Raw genomic sequence first — 16,875 nt, 5'->3', positions numbered from 1 at the left:
TTCACACAACTTCCTATTCTCGATGGTTTTCAAGAACTAGACTTTTGTTGTTCTTGCCGTATGGAAATTATTCTATGCACCGACGGTGTAAGTGACCCAACCCTTACACTACAAAAAAGAATTCAAATGGCCACGGCGCAACGCCGTCGCGGAAAGTCAATTTGCCGTCGCAAAAGACCAATGGCGACGGCTAGGCGACGGCAATTTTGCTGATGTCGTTGGTGGCGTCGCCATTGATATTTGCGACGGCAAATACGCCGTCGCATGATTTTTAGCGACAGCAATTACCCATCGCAAATATCAATGGCGACGCCACCAACGACATCAGCAAACTTGCCGTCGCCTTTGGTCTTTGGCGACGGAAAAATTGCCGTCGCAAAATGTGAATTATTAATTAAAAAAAAAATCTAGCATACAAAATTTGCATGCTAGAATTAAAAAAAAAAAAAAATTTATTTTAGGGAAGAAAGTGATACAAAGGAAATGTTCCATCAAATTACTTTTTAACATTAATTTTATTTATCTTCACCAATGTTCAAATACATAAATTTACAAAATTAAATTACATATAGTTAATGTACTGGAAAACTGGTAATCATCAGAACACTTCATTTCCTCCATCTTCACTAGATTCTGAAGATGACATCATACCCTGCATTGGATATAATCACATTAAATTCAAACCAACAAACTTTCTCATTCTATAAACATTATCACTGTCAAAATTAACCAGAAAAATAGTTACTGCTTGTAAAGAGAGCTAAAAGAAACTAAGAAAGAATAAGCATGACATGAAGTTCATAGATAAATTTGCTTTTAATATGGTAAAATTTTTGGAACCTGAACATTTAATACAAACCAAACACATATCAACTAACTTGCTTATGAGATAATGCATTTATCTAGAAAGCCTATCTTGTTTTTGGCATGAATATATCTAGACCTAACATATTTGCAAGTAATACATCTCATGAAACAATATCCATACGTACAGAAAGAACAAACCACGTGTGTGTGTTATGTATTGCTAACACGTTAAAGTATGTTCTAACTATTTTAGATGTATAGATGGATCTTTAGCTTGCCAATTGAAGAAACAATTAGTGACCTAATTAACCGAACAAAGGTGAGAAAGTTTAACCAAGTCTAAATGTCTACCATGACTTAAGGACAAGGACATAGCAACATCAAGCTCGACTTTAAAATTAACAATCAATTTTAACATAATGGAACATTAAGTTAAGTTTTTCTTGCACCACACCATAAGTGAAAAGTAAATTAAAAGCTTTCCAACACTACCTTGAATTTATCGTTGGTCAATCATGCAGCACCATATTAGGTATGCAATTAAGAGAAAGAGCCTCATTTGGTGACTCAGCTAATGCAACCCCAGTTTGAGCAGAAGACTGATCTTGGTACTCCTCTGTTTTTTTTTTCACAAAAAGAAGAATTAATATTTGACAGATAATATTGCTTGTAGACAGATATTGTCTTCCTTAGAAGATTGTAAGTTTGGCCAGCAAGTTTTCACAAAAGGCCTCTTTAAATTTAATATTCAGTTCTTCATTCAATACCTCTATCATGCTAGAACTAAATTCAACAATCTATATGCGACATGGTTCAGTCATTGGTTCCTCTTTGCTCGTAGGTTTTTTTTTTTTTTCCTCTTCCTGATAACAAACAAATTTTATTAAAAAAAAAGAAGCATGTACAACACAACATATACACAACATATACAACAGAGGACAAGTTGAAAACCATAAAAAGAAAGAAGCACAGGCAAAACAATTTACTAAAAACATGTGGCATTTAGGTTTATTTCAAACCAATTTTTCTTAGAAACCCAAAAAGACAACATGGTTTCATGATACAAATTAGAAGTTAATGGCTACTGGTCAAGGAAGTTGTACCAATAGTTGGAGAGGGATGAACCTTTCTTCAACTAAAATTTTTGTTTGGCTCAGTGTTGATATGAATTTAGTTCGTAGTACAAATCAAAACTAACTTGGCTTCCAATATAAAAAAAAAGCACACAACTCAGTTGCATATATAAGGAATAGAAATATAAAGTTAAATAAAATAAAAAAGAGATAAAGAAATGGATTTGTCTCTAGTTAGCTGAAGACAGAGGTCCAACAACTTAGAAATGCTTTAGATGCAGGCCAATGAGAAATATTGGATCAAAAATATGTTAAGTATAATAATATTGTAGATAAGAACATTAATCAAGACCAACAGATTTTCAAATGTACACTGCTTACCCAAAGATCATATCTGATTTGGAACTACAAGGTATATCAGATTGGGACACATACAGCTACCAATCCTCCTGAATTAAGATACATTTGATATAGATAGATTCAATACATTGTGCATCGCAAGCAAGATCATCTAAAGTCAACATCTTGGCAAGTCCAAACAGTCATCACCTGCACCCACATAGATCATTTGTTGTCAGCAAAACTATTATGTCCCTTTGGGGAATATAGGAAATAAGATGATAAATTACCAAAGCATATATTAGCGAACACTAAGAAAATTGAGTATTAGTAAAAGACAACATCAGATCGAATTATGAAAGGAGATGGCAAAATTACCTTGGCCAAGTACGCAAGAACAAATATGTAATGAAACTTGACACTCTAGATGAAGAATATGATTCATATGCAAATAGTCGAGGTTCATAAGAATTTGGCCAACAGGGCTCCTGATAAGAAAACTAATTCCCATGAATTAGTCATGCATAAAAGTAACTACTGAGCAAGGAATGCATGAATAAGGAAAAAAAAAACTATAGAAGGAGAAAATAAAGAGAAAAACAAGAACTAAAATAAGTTGAAACCTCTTCATGAAAGAGGAGAATATATTGACCTTTTATATTTGTATAACTTTTGCCTTGTAGCAGACCAAAGGCAGCATAAATGACCAAAATATGAAAATACTGCAAGTCAAAGCAGATGAATCCAATAATATAAAGAATATAGTTTCAACATATAAGCTAAGTTACATCTCTAGTCTAGCACAATAACCTGTGAGTATGCATACATGGAAACATTACAAACCAGAGAATCAATATAAAGTTATAAACCAATTTTAGGTTATAAAAGCAATCATGCTCTAATACTGTTGTAACAGAAAATTAAAAACACAAAGTAAATCACAATTTAGAATACCAAAATAATATTGGATCACAATTTGAAGCAAAACAATTTTGGATCACAATTTGGTAAACACGAACTGGATGATGAATGCATATACTATTTATAAATGAGACTAGATTTGTCCATAACTTACTTGAAATTACCTAGGATTCATTGCATAGGATAGCACCAAATCTACAGACATTACAAAGACTAAAACTATGGATCAAGCTCCCCAATTTAACAAAAGATTGTGTCGAGCTAAACTGCTCTCTAAAATGGCTGGCTTATACAGAAGTACTCTGAATCTTAAGAAAACACTACGAAGTACGAACAGCTCAAATGAACCAAAAAAATAAAAAAATAAAATCACCGCAAGATATGGACAAACACTCACATTCAGATTTGAGTAGATCTCACCTTTTCCTTTGTGTTTCATCAAATTTCTTTCTAGATGAACATCTAGGTTCGTAGATCTTCTAGCTAGTGAATCGACCGGATTTGATAGAAATCTGGTAAAGAAGTTCAATCTTAGCCAGCAAATTAAGTACATCGCTCTTTCTGGGCTCCTGGAGATTTAGGGATTTAGGAATGGATGGGTGAGAAAGAGAGAGGAGAGGAGAAATTGGATTGAAGGGGTAGGAAATCTACAAAGGATGGTACGGATCGAGATGGGCAAAATAGATGGCTGAGGGAGAGAGCTTTTTCTCATCGAAGAGGGGCTAGGTTTTGTTCAGTAGATTTTTTCTGCCTAACATATAATACTTATAAACTGTTTTTCATCTAAATATTTGGATGGCTAACGCGACGGTAGGTCGATGCGGTTGCAAATTTTAGGTAGCTTTGCCACTGTTAACGTTTGCCGAAGTAACAGGTTGATGTTTGGCTACTGCTATTGCGACGGAAGATAAACGGGGACGCAAAATTTTCATACTCTTGCGACGGCCAGCTATTGCCGACGCAAAATAGATGTCAATGGCGACGGAAAATGATTGCCGAAGCAAACCGGTGAAGCTAATACAATTCTTTTTTGTAGTGTTATAAAATAATCTCAACCCTTGATATTTATTATCAACTTTATTTTTAATAAACGAAAAGTGTATTTAATGCAATCTAACCATTCATTTATGTTGGTGCAAGTGCACGGCGGTGCTCTGAATAATCTCTCCTTGCCGTATTGGTCGGCATATGTATTTTCCGTTGTAATGTGCTTGGATCACATTCTATAATTCCCTGCCACAACTTTAACTTATCTATTCTGCTAGGTCGGATTTATATGGGACTACTATTAACCTCTCTAGTGAGCTATTTGTACGCGTCAATGTAGTTGCTCATACTTGACAATATAGGTACATCAGTGATTAGAATTTTGTGTTTAAGGTATTGAAAAGAATTGGTATGATTTTCAAATACATTAGGATTTAGGACTCCCTAAAGAAACGAGGAATTGTTTCCCTAGTTCTTATCGGGAATAAATTTCCTATTCTATTGGCCATTCCTGGGGGAAATATTGTCTTAAACTTCTATAGGAAGCCAGAGTTGTTCAAGAAGTTGTCGAAGAAATGCGCAAAGGGAAACAGGGAGAGTGTCTGATATGCTTGATGCATTTGAAGATGAGGTATTAAAACCTTATGCTCATCGCTTATGTCGTCAATGTCTCCTGGTAAGTTGGCCGAGTTTAACTTCTGGCTTATGTCCTGTTATACTTATACCTACTGCCATAGTGTTTCAATTTGGTCATTAATTTAATAGCGTACAGTAAATTTTACTATCCAAGGTTAAGAACTTTTGAAGTTTAGATTATAACTGTTTCCTCGTCATAGGAAGAGTGCAAGATCTTATAATATACATGTGAAATTACACTTTATTGATAAGTTTTTACATTATGGATGATCAAGTCATCAAGGAGGTATAATCTGATTGAATATATCGACAGGTGGTTCATATATTTTCATCTTTTTGCTGGTATCACTACTAGAATTTACCCAATTGGTGTCAAACCACTTTTGTCACCTATTCTAAAAATTTCGTCACCCAAAAGTATGGGTGATGAAAAAAGTTCGTCACCAATTTCGTCACCTATACTGCGTGACCGATTCCATTGGGTGACGAAATGATAAGTTCGTCACCAAAATATGTTTACGTGAGGAAATAAATTTGTCACCCAATCCTTGATATTTCGTCACCAATTCTCTCTCAAAATTTGACATATTCCAGAAACTGGAGCCAAATTTTTTGTTTACCGCCAAATCTCTTGGGGTGACGAACTTCATTTCGTCTCCATTTTTTATTTTTTATTATTTTTTAATTTCACAGATTATTTGAAAATTTATTTCACATTCATCATATCTATAGCTTATTGCATGTTCTAGCACATATTTCAATTGATATCATATATTGCATTTCAAAGTACAAACTGAGAATATTCATAGATAAACACAAATATGTTCAAGTATCAGACGTTAATTTACATCCAAATTGTGAAATGTGAAACTCTTAATATACATTCTAATCATTTCTATCCTTCCCTTGCTCATTTTCATCAATATTACCATCCCCATCACGACACCAATGGTGTCTTTGGGTCTTGACCTTGCAGCAATACATTGTCTTTGTGTGTCAACTGTTACAAGAAGTTGATGCAAAAGCCAAGAAGCAGAATTGTTTTGGGGATGAGAAAGAAAAAAATGATATGAACACAGCTAATATACATCAAACAAACTAAGAATGAACTTACTAGACTTGATCATCATCTTCCTCTTGTGCATACTGAGCCAACATTTTCATCTTTGCAAGCTTAATAAGAATGACATGCCATTAATTGTCAGCAGACACTACCCCCGTCTCTTTCTTGTATTTCCCTAATACTGCTTATTTGGGTTCTTCACCATCTTCAATACCGCCTTGAGATTAAAGACCAAAAATTAATTACCATAGTTTACACAACTAAGCCTAACTCAAAGAATTCAACAAAACAGAACTGAGACCTGCTCTCAAAGACTCAAACAAAGGCTATAATTGATTCCTCAAGGGCTCCTCCATTGAAAGGCCCGCACACATGCACTACAAGTTTTAAGGGGAAAAAATCATATAGGACATAACTTATAAATTGAAGGCAGTGTAAAATGACAGTTGGAACTATTGATCGTAACATTTTAACCATATTGCTTTGTAAAGCTAACTGTGTAATCTTACATGTGAGAATCGACTATACCGTCATAGAGGCACAGAGTTATGGTGTTCCCAACTCAGAAAGTAGAACCAGGCCAAAAACGATGAGTTTCGCACCTGAAAAAGGACTCACCTTATCTTTCACTTAATTAAAATCCAGAATCCGAAGCGACTTTAATTTGTGAATCACGTACAGCCTATAATTTGGGTTTCTTTGTGATGTTATCCAACAGGCTAAGACACTGCAACTACTAAAGCGATGCAACAGGATCAATCTCTACCAAGTTGACTAGCATGTTGTTGGTAAGTACTAAAGTATGTAACTTCGGCAAGAACTCTGCAATGAAAAACTAGGTCTTAAGCAACACAGAACAAGCATACAGAGTACAAAACATAACAGTACATACAAAGTTAAAGAATTGAAGTTACCTCCAATGTTGGGATTGATACGGGTAATTCTATTGTTATTAATAATCAAAGTCCCCAAACGATAAAGATAGGGCAAGTTTTCCAGCTTAACAATTTCATTGTCAGACAAATCAATGGTGTCAAATTGGTCCTGTTTAGATTAAAAGCAAAACCCACTCAGTAACGTCAAGCAGCTCAACATAAAACCCAATAACTAAACACACTCAGGATAATACTTCTTTTAAAGTAGATACATACCTCTGTAGCTCCCAAGTTTTCGAGTATAGGTATCTTATTATCTGATAACAAAGAAAGAGGAAAACAGATAAATTCACCAACCTTAAAACCCTAACATGGGATCAGAATTTTGAAGTTTCGAATGTTTCAGTGGGAAAAAGACCTCAATTCTAAAATGAAATTCACTTAACCTTCTAAATGCATTTACATTTTGTAAAAAAATTCTCTACCACACAGGTCCTATTTATAAATTGTAATTACAAAGAATCATTTAAAACTAACAGCTCTTTAGATCTAGAAAGTAGAAAAAATGGAAAGGGGTACCCACTTAAGAGATAAGCAACAGGTTGAGAGCAATTTAGACTTCTTAGAAACAAAATGGCAAGCCGTAAGTAGTGTGTGTCTCATGCATCAAATGTGTTGGCTATAAAACTAAACATCCCAAGAGATAAATACAAAGCACAATGACGGAAGAAAGCCTTATAATTGAATAACAATGAACTTGAAACCAAAGAACAACTGAGTAACAAAAGTAACATTGTTGGAACTCTGAATTAAGCGTCTTTTAGTCTATCATGAAATTACATACCCAATTTATTTCACTTAAAGCATCCTGAATTCGAAAGAAGAAAAACCCAACAAAATTCACTTTGCATTAACAAAAAATTGCAAGAAAGCAAATCTCACACAAGCAATGACTAAAGCTTTCAGTCCACAATGAATTAAATCACAGAAAATTTCTAGTAGATCATAACTGAAAGCCTCAACATAACATTGAATCTACCAGTAAAAACAAGAAGCCCAAAACATAAACCAAGCAAAAAGAGGTTCAGAACTGACCCAAGACGCGAACTTTCCGAGAAGCATCCGAGTTGAATTGAAATTCCTCACGAATTCCGCTCGGACAGAACGAAACTGGCACGACCTCGCCATTAAATTGGAAGCATTTGAGTTCAATCGGATTTAACGACAGAGGAATATTCTCATTTGGTTCACATCTACTCGAACCAAATTGCAGATCAAAAAGTAAAGCAGAGAAATTGAAACGAGGAGAGAAGAAGCATACCAGAAAGGTGAGAAGGGTGCGAATAGTCGGAGCCGAAGAAAGTTAGTAATGCGATGCAATCGATTTCCTTACCTCACTTCGTCGACTCAGTCAAGCCTCAGGAGGAGTCCAATGAGAACCCATACGCCAACAACCCGAATCGGAAATTGTTGAATTGATGGGCGATTTGATTAGAAGGCGGAAGGCGGCGATTTGATTAGGGCTCGGCTTACGGGTGGTGGCGATGTTGAGAGAGAGATCTCGAAAGTGAATGGATGAAAAGCTGTTGACTAGAGAGAGCTGGACTTGTGGATAATTCCTTTACCAAAACAACACCGTTTTGCATTTGTTGCACTTTCACTGACGAAAATACACGTCACTAATTTTATATTGTTTGTCACCAAAATACATGTAGCCTGGCTTCTCCAAGGAGCGAAAATTTTAGTGACGAATTCAAAACTTTGTCACCAATCCCCTTATGGGTGACATATTTTTGGTTTGTCACTAATACTTTTGTGACTAATTGGGTAATTTCTTGTAGTGTATGTGTTTTGATCTTCACATGATTTGCCACGAAAGAACAAGTGAAGCTATAAAGTATAAACAATACTCTTAAAAAAAATCTGTAAGGATTGGGGAAATCATTTTGTTTCTGTCTGGGGAGAAAAGGGGACAAAGAGAGTGCCGGGTTGACAGAGTTACAAACTTGAAATTTTATTAAATAGGGTGTTACAATATGAAAATTACAAATAAACTCAAGGAAATGAACTAAAAACCCTGAAGTCCAACAATTATAAGTTTCTACAACTGATGAAATGATGGCACAACCCACATTGGTGGTCGATTAATGGTCTTCCTCAACAGAGTTGTTGCATGTCTAGAGTAAATCCGTGAAAAGATTTTATCTTGTTCATTATACCCGACATAATAAAAGCGTTTATCTTGGACATTATATATACCAAAATCATGATGTTCAGCTCCGTCAAAATGCCTCGTAATACGATCATGGTCATGGTTGGAGTATATGCAATTTGGATGACATCATGGAAAATGTGATGCCAAGACAGCTACTGAATGGTTATCACCTATGAAGAGAGCGAGATCACCTAGAGTATTTATATCTTTCCACACACACTTGTGGAAATCTAATTCAAAAACTTCGATTTTTGTTATCCTACGTTCATCATTTACAATATCAATATACCTTTGAACCATCAGCAATTCTTTTCCATTTGATTCCACAATATATTTCTTGATGTAATTCTGCATTTGTTGTTGAAGTTTAACTCCAGGAGCAACGCGTTCGATCTACATTAGAGAATACCTTCTTTTTCTTTGCCGTCGTAGAGTTCATATGAGTGGGAACATCAAAAGCTAGAAGACCGGCGCCATTCTTACCATCAACAGAATAAAACTCATCTTGAACATAGATAACATCATGATTTAGGGAAAAGCTTTTATCAACGTACGTCCAATTCGCCTAGTTCCTCTCATATATGACCACAACAGTGCAATCACTTGCGTTTAGTATTGGGTAGCCCTATATGCATAACATTCACAATCTCTAACCCATCTACTCAGTCCCTTGGATGGAGGGGTCATTGGAGGAAGGTGAATGATCGAATTTTCTTTCTTTCTTCTGGCTTTAACCCTAAAGAATGTATTTATAAGTGTTAAAGAAAAATCTTTCTCCATAGCAATTAACCATCCTTTTGAAGACCCACAAAACCGCTTATTAGGCACTTTTGGAATACTTGACAGCATTTTTGATCTCATCATTAGTAGCCTTCGTCTCAAGTCTCACGGTGAGGTCAGCCACAGAGACATTGACAGTAGGAATGCAGAAGGTCATTCCTACCAGCTACGGTACCAACAACCTACAAAAATCAAATCAGCTCTGTTTCTAGAATAAATAGCTGACTGTAAGTAGAGCCTCAGCCACGGCTTTTGTGTGCTTGACAGTAAAGTTTACTTGACGCAGTCGGATTGATAACTAGGTTTACCAGCAATAAACCTAAGCAAAAGATTCTGGAGTCCACCAGAGATAAAAGAGAAAATCTCTATTATATTGATTAAAAGATGAAAGATGTCTTCTGCAGCCGCTTGCGGCTGCATAAATAAAAGAAAAGTACCCTAGGGCGACTAACAACGAAACCCTAAGGCCCATGGGTAAAAACGAAAACAATCCAAAAATAACTAAGAAAACCAAAAACGGGTAAAATAGAAAAATGCCGTTTTGAGGCCCTAAACGATCCCGAAAGCCCGAAAAATGCTACAGCTCATAGCAAAGCTATGAGTCTTGTTTCTGGCGCGATTCCCTTTCCGGAAAGGTAAGGTGCGTCCCAATCAGACACCGAACTGCCATTTCCTGTCTACTAGTCACTTTTCGTTTTCCTCCTTTGGCACGGTCTAACTGTTGCTCAAATTGAGCCGCCATCCTCTCTGCATCATTACTCTTCCTTTAAAATTAATTTACAAGTCAAAATATACATAAATTTATTCAATCATATGATCATGATGTGCTTGCAAAGATATACAGATGAAATAACACGAGTTCAAAATTGTAATGTAATGATATATATTAACCTGTGAGACAAGCTAGTGTATTGGTGGGTATGAGATACCCTCATTTACAACAATTTGAACAAAAATTTACAAGTATTTGAACCAAAATTACAACATTGAGAACAAAAGTTACCATATTCATTTACACTATTTACATATAGTTAAACAAAAATTACAACATTGACAATGAATTTGTTCAAAAACTTGTAAAAATGTCGCAAGAGGTGTAATTACCATTATTAGAACTAAGATTATAAAATTGACAACGAATTTGTTTAAAAACTTGTAAAATGTCGTAAGATGTGTAATTACCATTATTAGAACTAAGATTACACAAAGTAGGACTCAAATTACAACTTTGACAACAAAATTTGTTCTCATTTTTGTAAATGTGGGTATAAGATACCCACCACTACACTAGAATTTCTCTTAACCTGTCACCTCACATTCATCCTTTTGGAGCCATGTTTAATAGGTGCAAGCATCTACTGGGGCTATATTTAGTGAGACAGTAGAGCTCAGCCACATGCATTTATAACGAGAGCGTAACATGGCTGCTGATGCCATGTTGGACGATAAATGTGGCTATTATAGAGTTAGAACACCGACACTTCAGATGCAATCTGGTTAAAATTAAGAAAGCAAAGGGATCGATATATCATAATAACCAAATTTAAATGCCACCAGTTGGTGCTAGGAAATCAAACAAAGTCTGAAGAGTAAACATTCAGATACCACATGATGAAGTACAAGTTTATTAGAATTAATTGACCAAACAAAGCTACAAGGAAGGGAGGGAACACATAGCTTTCAACAAAAGAAATAGAAGATGATCGATTGCAAACCTACAGCATTCCATCTTGTTGAAGTTTACGAAGCAAAGAATCATAACTGAACCAAATAAGTAGGAATAGGAAAAACCAACGTCAAATTGCATAGCATAGCAAGTACAAATTTATAAGCAAACGGATTGGCTCGAAACAGAGTAGATTGATGATCTGCTCGCAGGAATCAAATTGGGCATACATGGTTCATGTCCATGTCCATCTCCATCACCACCGACGACGCGGTGAGTGTTGTGAAACACACACACTATAACAGGGATTTCGGGGTTGACGGCCGCCTCAACCACCCGGAATAGCTTGTGAACAATAGCAGGATGTTCATCTTGCGGCACACCCATGCTCGACAGATACCCGGTGATGAGCGCTCCATACTCCCTGTTACTGTCGTAGTTGTTGGATAAGTGCTGCTTGAAATGAGAAAACTTTACCCAAATATCTCTTTCCGCTAGTTTAGTACAGCTTTCAAAAACAACTGGATCGCTTCTCACACGATGCCGCCATTTGCTTGACTTGTAGAACTTCAATCGGATGGGAAGCTTGTCCTCCTTCTAAGAGCCTCTGAAGTTGAGCTGCGGTCCTTGCACCGCATGGTGAGAATAAAAAATTGCCTCCATAATCGGTTTTGGATCTGTATCTCTAAAGATTGAGACCCTGTGTATTATATGAGGAAGAACCTTAAATTCTAATCCATCTAGGACAAGGATTTGGAACTGAGTCAACTGACAGAAATACCAAACTCGATTAGGGTTAGGAAAGTTGAGTAAGCAGTAGGAATCCTACCAGAATTTGGAGACGGCGAGAGAGACCAAGCGAGATCAGGATTAGGAGGGAAAAAAAAAAGGACAGTTGATGAGGGAATTACCCTTTAATATAAGCTATGTAATTCAAGACTCATTTCTCTGTTTTCTTTGTTGACTCTATAAAATATATTTTCTTTTTCTGAAATTAACTTAGTAACATATATAGATATTAGTTATGATGGTTAAATTCAATTAACTAGCTTGAGGTGATAGAAGGCTAGGGTTGTGCTTATTGAATTTGCGCTTATCGATTCAATAGATTGCAATTATGTTTGAAGTACATTACACCGGGATTTTGCTGGACGGGACACAGTTCGATCCGATCGGCAATAGGGGGACATCATTCAGTTCACTCGGACAAGGTGAAGGAATTTTTGGCTTTTCACTTGTATTCTAGTCAACGACTTGATTAACTTGTGAACTGATTCAGATGTAAAATTGTGTGTAGATAAGAAGAAGGGAAAGAGATGAACAAGAAAGCTCTGGAATGGAAGAAGTTGGCCAACCAGATGCTTCTTTCTCCCAAAAAATAACTAGTGAAAATTTAAAAGAATAAAATTGTTTGTTTCTTAATTGCTTTATTTGCTTTTGGACTGTATCAGCTAGTTTCTTCTTTATGACAATCTATTAAATTCAATGTATCATTTGCAAGTTTGATTTGAAGTGAGATATGACTTGGTGAGAATTAATGTTGTTCTTTACTAGCTTGTGCTCTGAATTGTTTGCCATCGACATTGCACAGACGGGTCCTCTTCTGTCGTATTATTTTGAGTACAAAATTATAGAGCATATTTTAAGAGCTACAGATTACATCTGATGCCTATGACTATCTCAATATCATAACTCTTCAAGTAGCTTGTCGTGTTACTTCTGCGCGCATGCTTTTCAATTAATATTCAATACTGCTCTAAGAATGAAGAAGCGAAAGTATAATTGCTTGTTGTATCTACACTGTGACAAACTCTACGATTAGCAACAACAAACTCTACTTAAGATAAAAGTGAATTAGGTTTGATATTAGGATAATGTGGCAGACCTATTTACTAAGTCATTACTTAAATCCACATTCAAGAAACATGTGAGTAGGATTGGCCTACGGAAGTTATCTGAACTCTCATGATTGCAGCTATTAAGGGAGACGTTGACATCAGGGGGAGTCTTGATGTTTTTATGTTTGAATTGGTAATGTAAATGGTGTGCAATACTCTTTTTCTCTTTGACTGAGCTTATTTTTGTCCCACTAGGTTTTTGTTACTCGAAAATATTCTAATGAGGCAACGTGTGATGCACCATCGACGACATATTTAGACAGCACAAAGAGAGAATGTGATAAATTTTCAAATTTAGTGTGGCTAACCCAGACAATTTCATTATCCTTACTGTAATAGGGTTACATCATTCTAAATATCATATTCTTAAGTAGAATAGAATTCCTTATACTCAAAACTCAAAACTATTGTAGTTGTAATCTTCTATAGTATTATTATTATTATTGTAATCTTCTATAGTATTATTATTATTATTAAAAGACACATCTACAGCACATTTCTATTATGTCATAAATATATATATATATATATATATATATATATAACACATTTCTACTATCAATGCTGTAATAAAATCCTCGTAGAATTCGTGCCCCCTATAAATAGACAAAACCAGTTCAGTACTTCCCCACCCACTTCTTTTCTTGTTGTCCTCTGAACTTTGGACCCAAAAAGAAAAGAAACCAGATCGAAACTCTGCAGTTGAGTTCATGGAGATGTACACGATTATCGAGGCGCAGCAAGAGAGCGTACCCCACCCAGATAGAGGCGAGGTCGGCGACAATTATATTCTAGTCAAATTTACGTGCTACAAGTATATAGGCGGCCGCCCTAGCCCCGACTGCCCAATTCGTTGGGACTCACAAATTATTGAAGGCGAGAAACAGTATTGGGTCGACCTCCCAGGGATCAAGAATGTTACATCCCCCTACCGCAGCATCTGCACAAGATTAATCGCAGACTATCTTTCAACCACGAATGTCCCAGAAGAAGAACATCCCTGTATAATTGACAAGTTATTCGAGGTGCTTGACGTGGCTGTCTCCCCTGACCTGCCAATTCACGTGGAGTTATTTGACGTGGCTTTGCATCCATCATATCTTGTTCCCGCAACAAGGGAGTCCATTGAAGGCTTGGAAAGAGTGAGGCTTGATCGCTTGGGAGTATTGGAAGTTGGAGCAACATGTTCAATTTGTTGGCTGGGTTATGATGATGGCCAGGAACAACTGGTTACTAGGTTGCCCTGCTCACACTATTATCATGAAGATTGCATTGTCCAGTGGCTGCACATCAATCACTTTTGTCCCATGTGCAGATTCGCAATGCCAACACAGCCCTCAACTTAATTTGCTGCATGCTAAGAGGTGCTGTCCTCTTTAATTTATTTGCTGCAATTGCTTGTTTGCTAGTTTCTGCTGAAATGTATTTGTAGCTTGTTGTTTTCCAGTATTATCAAAGGGGTGGTTTCTCCCCTTTATTTTTTATTTTTTATTTTCTGAGTCTTGTACTGCTTGATTTGCTGAAATTATAATCAGTTTCTGGGTCTAGTACTGCTTCATTTGCTGAAATTATAATCAGTCTATACTTCAATAGGATATGCTTTATGATTGGGCTTTGGCTTTTCAGGTTTGACATCTTTTTTGATTTCCTAACTCTGGTGATTTTGAAATTTTAATGTATATATACTTGTGTGTGTAAGCCCGTTCTGAAACTGCAATGGCTCTGTGGACGGCGGACAGGGACTGTTCAACCTGTAATGGTTTACACTGAACATAGCTGCCTTTTCTCCAAAGTCCACGCGTCTGCAAGACAGAGTTAAACAATGCATTACCTTTTTGAAAATGGTATGCAATTTAAAGTGTTCGGAGGCAGATATGTTATTCTTACATATAACATTTAAGCAAGCAAACATCTGGAGTCACTCTAGGTCTTACATGTTTCAGTTTCTTTAAAATGGGAATTGCTGATTGAAGTTCTTAGTCTTAAATCCCTTGAGTTAGTATAAGCAGTGAGGGACGGTACATGGGGATGTACTACAAGAAAGTTGGCAAATATCGCACTCCATCCCTGTTCTCTATCAATTAGCCAAGAAGCAACCATTTAAGCTGGTGGTTGACTGCAGCATTCTGGGGATGTGTTAGAAGCCGCGTTTGTAAGTGTTTCTAGAATGTGTAGGAGAGACCATACATTTGTTTCAGTTTCTTGGTGTGGTGTCTTCCAAAGTTAGTCATCACTCTAGTCTTCCACCATGCACAATTGCAATTGCATATATAGAGCCCATGCTTTTGTTTTAGTTCTTTGGTTTGTTATCTCCCAGAGTTGGTCATTGCTGAGTCTTCCATCGTGCAAAATTGCATTTGTATATTTTGAGACCATGATTTTGTTTCAGTTTGTTGATTTGGTATTTTCGAAGTTAGTCATCGCTCTAGTCTTCCGTCATGCACAATTGCACTTGCATATCTAGTGGGAATAATAGTGGTTTAAACAAAACTCCTCATCTCTGGTTCTACTTAAAATACTATGTGGTAAAACTAGTTGTGTTGATTACACAAAAATAGTGTTCTTCTTGATTATGAATGATAGTGCTTTGTGTTAGTATGAAATCAATCTCTTATGTTTCAGTGTAAATTATTTTCTCCAGACACTCTCTTTTGTACCATTCTGCTGAAATGGAAGCTAGTATGTTGGCTGTCGCCTGTCGAGCAATGGCTTGAATCTGAGGAGGCGATGATGCTGGTCCCCAAGTGATCCTGCCCACGATTTTGTTTGACAGCACTGAGGTATGGTAGATGAGTCTTCTTTCACTTTTTGCACACTTTATTGTAGCTGATCAATACTGGAACTGTATTGGTTTCCTTTTGGTATGTCCCAGTAGATGAGTAAAATGACCAGACATAAGTCAGCTATCCTCCTTATGTTGTGGTTGTGCAGTTATGAGTCTGGAAAAATGATAATATTGCCCATTGTTACAGATGTGCTTGCTCTTACGCTCACATCTGCTCCATTTGGGCTTTACATATCCTTAGGTACAAGAGTATGAATTTTTATATAGTTTCTGGTCTGTGCTCTTTTTTTGTTGCCCCGCTAGCTGTGTTTGAACGCCCAAAAACATTTTGTTGTAAAGAGACACAAGTCAGGTACCCTCTTTACCTGGAGGTTGATGCAGTTACGCGTCTGGAAGATGGCTAGTGTTCATCGTTGCAGAAGTGCTTCTGCTTTTATGCTCACCTCTACTCCATTTGGACACGACATATCTGTTCAGACATGAAATAGTTCCTTTTATGGTTATTGCCATGACTGATTAGTATGCAAAAAAAATGCTATTATGTTTCGTTTGTTTCCATTTGGACACGACATATCTGTTCAGACATGAAACAGTTGCTTTTATGGTTATTGCCATGACCGATTAGTATGCAGAAAAATGCTAGTTTGTTTCCATTTGGACACGACATATCTGTTCAGACTTGAAATAGTTGTTTTACGGTTGTTGCCATGACACTAGTATGCAGAAAAATGCTTGTTTGTTTTGTTTTGTTTTGTTTCTCTAGAGTGAGTGTAAAGTAGCTATGAGATTACCAGATTAAGTCAAGTATCCTCATTTTCTTGTGGTTGATA

The 16,875-nt window shown here is 36.4% G+C and overlaps 1 long non-coding RNA gene and 1 pseudogene across 7 annotated transcripts; both read right to left on the bottom strand.

Annotated features, from left to right (window-relative positions):
- Positions 1–484: 484 nt before the first annotated feature.
- LOC112188831 lies at positions 485–4,082 on the bottom strand. Of its 7 annotated transcripts, none has more exons than XR_002931589.2 (7): positions 3,561–4,082; positions 2,872–2,941; positions 2,598–2,719; positions 2,262–2,429; positions 1,575–1,670; positions 1,300–1,423; positions 485–652 (listed from the first exon to the last, which is right to left on the bottom strand). It is a non-coding gene; the product is annotated as an uncharacterized LOC112188831 (long non-coding RNA). The 7 variants fall into 7 exon arrangements; XR_002931590.2 differs by having other exon boundaries at positions 2,598–2,707; XR_002931585.2 differs by having other exon boundaries at positions 2,872–4,075.
- A 1,455-nt stretch (positions 4,083–5,537) lies between these two features.
- On the bottom strand, positions 5,538–11,749 carry LOC112183690 (annotated as a pseudogene).
- Positions 11,750–16,875: the final 5,126 nt, after the last annotated feature.

Source organism: Rosa chinensis, chromosome 2 (assembly GCF_002994745.2).
Source record: "Rosa chinensis cultivar Old Blush chromosome 2, RchiOBHm-V2, whole genome shotgun sequence".
Lineage (NCBI taxonomy): Eukaryota > Viridiplantae > Streptophyta > Magnoliopsida > Rosales > Rosaceae > Rosa > Rosa chinensis.
This window is presented reverse-complemented; position numbering and strand designations above follow the sequence as displayed.